Source organism: Vicugna pacos, chromosome X (genome assembly GCF_048564905.1).
Source record: "Vicugna pacos chromosome X, VicPac4, whole genome shotgun sequence".
Classification (NCBI taxonomy): domain Eukaryota; kingdom Metazoa; phylum Chordata; class Mammalia; order Artiodactyla; family Camelidae; genus Vicugna; species Vicugna pacos.
In genome coordinates this window covers 34,027,623-34,033,483 of record NC_133023.1, presented here as the reverse complement: position 1 = coordinate 34,033,483, position 5,861 = coordinate 34,027,623, and positions in this window count along the sequence as shown.

Sequence of the window (5,861 nt, the reverse complement as noted above, 5' to 3'; positions counted from 1 at the left end):
GAACACAGAATTTAGAATATAGAATACAGAATGAAGAATATAGAATGTTGAATACAGAATGTAGAACACAGAATATGGAATATAGAATGCAGAACCCAGAATTTGAACATGGAATTCAGAACACAGAATTTAGAATATAGAATACAGAATTCAGAATATAGAATGTAGAATATAGAATGTAGAATACAGAATATAGTATTTAGAACGCAGAATACAGAACCCAGAATTTAGAACATGGAATTCAGAACACAGAATTTAGAATACAGAGTACAGAATATAGAATGTAGAATATAGAATGTAGAGCACAGAATATAGAATATAGAATACAGAATACAGAACCCAGAATTTAGAACATGGAATTCAGAACCGAGAATTTACCATATACAATACAGAATACAGAGTATAGAAAGCTGTATACAGAATGTAGAACACAGAATATGGAATATAGAATACAGAATGCAGAACCCAGAATTTAGAACATGGAATTCAGAACACAGAATTTTGAATATAGAATACAGAATACAGAATATACAATGTTGAATACAGAATGTAGAACACAGAATATGGAATATAGAATATAGAATGCAGAACCCAGAATTTAGAACATGGAATTCAGAACACAGAATTTAGAATATAGAATATAGAATACAGAATATAGAATGTAGAATACAGAATGCCAAATACAAAATATGGAATATAGAATATAGAATGCAGAACCCAGAATTTAGAACATGGAATTCAGAACACAGAATTTAGAATATAGAATACAGAATACAGAATATAGAATGTAGAATACAGATGTAGAACACAGAATATGGAATATAGAATATAGAATGCAGAACCCAGAATTTAGAACATGGAATTCAGAACACAGAATTTAGAATATAGAATACAGAAAACAGAATATAGAATGTAGAATACAGATGTAGAACACATAATATGGAATATAGAATATAGAATGCAGAACCCAGAATTTAGAACATGGAATTCAGAACACAGAATTTAGAATATAGAATACAGAATACAGAATATAGAATGTAGAACATAGAATATGGAATATAGAATATAGAATACAGAATCAAGAATTTAGAACACGGAATTCAGAACACAGAATTTAAAATATAGAATACAGAATACAGAATATAGAATGTAGAATACAGAATGTAGAACACAGAATATGGAATATAGAATATAGAATGCAGAACCCAGAATATAGAACATGGAATTCAGAACACAGAATTTAGAATATAGAATACAGAATACAGAATATAGAATGTAGAATATAGAATGTAGAACACAGAATATAGTATATAGAACGCAGAATACAGAACCCAGAATTTAGAACATGGAATTCAGAACACAGAATTTAGAATACAGAGTACAGAATATAGAATGTAGAGCACAGAATATAGAATATAGAATACAGAAAACAGAACCCAGAATTTAGAACATGGAATTCAGAACACAGAATTTAGAACATAGAATACAGAATACAGACTATAGAATGCTGAATACAGAATGTAGAACACAGAAGATGGAATATAGAATACAGAATGCAGAACCCAGAATTTAGAACATGGAATTCAGAACACAGAATTTAGAATATAGAATACAGAATGAAGAATATAGAATGTTGAATACAGAATGTAGAACACAGAATATGAAATATAGAATACAGAATGCAGAACCCAGAATTTAGAACATGGAATTTAGAACACAGAATTTAGAATATACAATACAGAATGAAGAATATAGAATGTTGAATACAGAATGTAGAACACAGAATATGGAATATAGTATATAGAATGCAGAACCCAGAATTTAGAACACGGAATTCAGAACAAAGAATTTAGAATATAGAAAAAAGAATACAGAATATAAAATGTAGAATATAGAATGTAGAACACAGAATATGGAATATAGAATATAAAATACAGAACCCAGGATTTAGAACATGGAATACAGAAGAGAGAATTTAGAATATAGAATACACAATACAGAATATAAAATGTAGAATATAGAATGTAGAACATGGAATATAGCTCATAGAACGCAGAATACAGAACACAGAATTTAGAAGATGGAATTCAGAACACAGAATTTAGAATATAGAATACAGAATGAAGAATATAGAATGTTGAATACAGAATGTAGAACACAGAATATGGAATATAGAATATAGAATGCAGAAACCAGAATTTAGAACATGGAATTCAGAACACAGAATTTAGAATATAGAATACAGAATACAGAATATAGAATGTAGAATACAGACGTAGAACACAGAATATGGAATATACAATATAGAATGCAGAACCCGGAATTTAGAACATGGAATTAAGAACACAGAATTTAGTATACAGAGTACAGAATATAGAATGTAGAATATAGAATGTAGAGCACAGAATATAGAATATAGAATACAGAATACAGAACCCAGAATTTAGAACATGGAATTCAGAGCAGAGAATTTAGCATATAGAATACAGAATACAGAGTATAGAATGCTGAATACAGAATGTAGAACACAGAATATGGAATATAGAATACACAATGCAGAACCCAGAATTTAGAACATGGAATTCAGAACACAGAATTTAGAATATAGAATACAGAATGAAGAATATAGAATGTTGAATACAGAATGTAGAATACAGAATATGGAATATAGAATGCAGAACCCAGAATTTAGAACATGGAATTCAGAACACAGAATTTAGAATATAGAATATAGAATACAGAATATAGAATGTAGAATACAGAATGCAAAACACAAAATATGGAATATAGAATATAGAATGCAGAACCCAGAATTTAGAACATGGAATTCAGAACACAGAATTTAGAATATAGAATACATAATACAGAATATAGAATGTAGAACATAGAATATGGAATATAGAATATAGAATACAGAATCCAGAATTTAGAACACGGAATTCAGAACACAGAATTTAGAATATAGAATACAGAATACAGAATATAGAATGTAGAATACAGAATGTAGGACACAGAATATGGAATATAGAATATAGAATGCAGAACCCAGAATATAGAACATGGAATTCAGAACACAGAATTTAGAATATAGAATACAGAATACAGAATATAGAATGTAGAACATAGAATATGGAATATTGAATATAGAATACCGAACCCAGAATTTAGAACATGGAATTCAGAACACAGTATTTAGAATATAGAATACAGAATACAGAATATAGAATTTAGAACACAGAATATGGAATATAGAATATAGAATACAGAACCCAAAATTTAGAAGATGGAATTCAGAACACAGAATTTTGAATACAGATAACAGAATATAGAATGTAGAATATAGAATGTAGAACACAGATTACAGAATATAGAATACAGAATACAGAACCCAGAATTTAGAACATGGAATTCAGAACACAGAATTTAGAATATAGAATACAGAATGAAGAATATAGAATGTAGAATACAGAAAGTATAACACAGAATATGGAATATAGAATATAGAATGCAGAACCCAGAATTTAGAACATGGAATTAAGAACACAGAATTTAGAATATAGAATACAGAATACAGAATATAGAATGTAGAACACAGAATATAGTATATAGAATGCAGAATACAGAACCCAGAATTTAGAACATGGAATTCAGAACACAGAATTTAGAATACAGAGTACAGAATATAGAATGTAGAATATAGAATGTAGAGCACAGAATATAGAATATAGAATACAGAATACAGAACCCAGAATTTAGAACATGGAATTCAGAACAGAGAATTTAGCATATAGAATACAGAATACAGAGTATAGAATGCTGAATACAGAATGTAGAACACAGAATATGGAATATAGAATACAGAATGCAGAACCCAGAATTTAGAACATGGAATTCAGAACACAGAATTTAGAACATAGAATATAGAATACAGAATATAGAATGTAGAATACAGAATGCAAAACACAAAATATGGAATATAGAATATAGAATGCAGAACCCAGAATTTAGAACATGGAATTCAGAACACAGAATTTAGAATATAGAATACAGAATACAGAATATAGAATGTAGAATACAGATGTAGAACACAGAATATGGAATATAGAATATAGAATGCAGAACCCAGAATTTAGAACATGGAATTCAGAACACAGAATTTAGAATATAGAATATAGAATACAGAATATAGAATGTAGAATACAGAATGCAAAACACAAAATATGGAATATAGAATATAGAATGCAGAACCCAGAATTTAGAACATGGAATTCAGAACACAGAATTTAGAATATAGAATACAGAATTCAGAATATAGAATGTAGAATATAGAATGTAGAATACAGAATATAGTATTTAGAACGCAGAATACAGAACCCAGAATTTAGAACATGGAATTCAGAACACAGAATTTAGAATACAGAGTACAGAATATAGAATGTAGAATATAGAATGTAGAGCACAGAATATAGAATATAGAATACAGAATACAGAACCCAGAATTTAGAACATGGAATTCAGAACCGAGAATTTACCATATACAATACAGAATACAGAGTATAGAAAGCTGTATACAGAATGTAGAACACAGAATATGGAATATAGAATACAGAATGCAGAACCCAGAATTTAGAACATGGAATTCAGAACACAGAATTTAGAATATAGAATACAGAATACAGAATATACAATGTTGAATACAGAATGTAGAACACAGAATATGGAATATAGAATATAGAATGCAGAACCCAGAATTTAGAACATGGAATTCAGAACACAGAATTTAGAATATAGAATATAGAATACAGAATATAGAATGTAGAATACAGAATGCCAAACACAAAATATGGAATATAGAATATAGAATGCAGAACCCAGGATTTAGAACATGGAATTCAGAACACAGAATTTAGAATATAGAATACAGAATACAGAATATAGAATGTAGAACATAGAATATGGAATATAGAATATAGAATACAGAATCCAGAATTTAGAACACGGAATTCAGAACACAGAATTTAGAATATAGAATACAGTATACAGAATATAGAATGTAGAAAACAGAATGTGGAACACAGAATATGGAATATAGAATATAGAATGCAGAACCCAGTATATAGAACATGGAATTCAGAACACAGAATTTAGAATATAGAATACAGAGTACAGAATATAGAATGTAGAGCACAGAATATAGAATATAGAATACAGAAACAGAACACAGAATTTAGAACATGGAATTCAGAACAGAGAATTTAGCATATACAATACAGAATACAGGGTATAGAATGCTGAATACAGAATGTAGAACACAGAAGATGAAATATAGAATACAGAATGCAGAACCCAGAATTTAGAACATGGAATTCAGAACATAGAATTTAGAATATAGAATACAGAATGAAGAATATAGAATGATGAATACAGAATGTAGAACACAGAATATGAAATATAGAATACAGAATGCAGAACCCAGAATTCAGAACATGGAATTCAGAACACAGAATTTAGAATATAGAATACAGAATGAAGAATATAGAATGTTGAATACAGAATGTAGAACACAGAATTTGAAATATAGAATACAGAATGCAGAACCCAGAATTTAGAACATGGAATTCAGAACACAGAATTTAGGATATAGAATACAGAATGAAGAATATAGAATGTTGAATACAGAATGTAGAACACAGAATATGGAATATAGAATATAGAATGCAGAACCCAGAATTTAGAACATGGAATTCAGAACACAGAATTTAGAATATAGAAAAAAGAATACAGTATATAGAATGTAGAATATAGAATGTAGAACACAGAATATGGAATATAGAATATAAAATACAGCACCCAGAATTTAG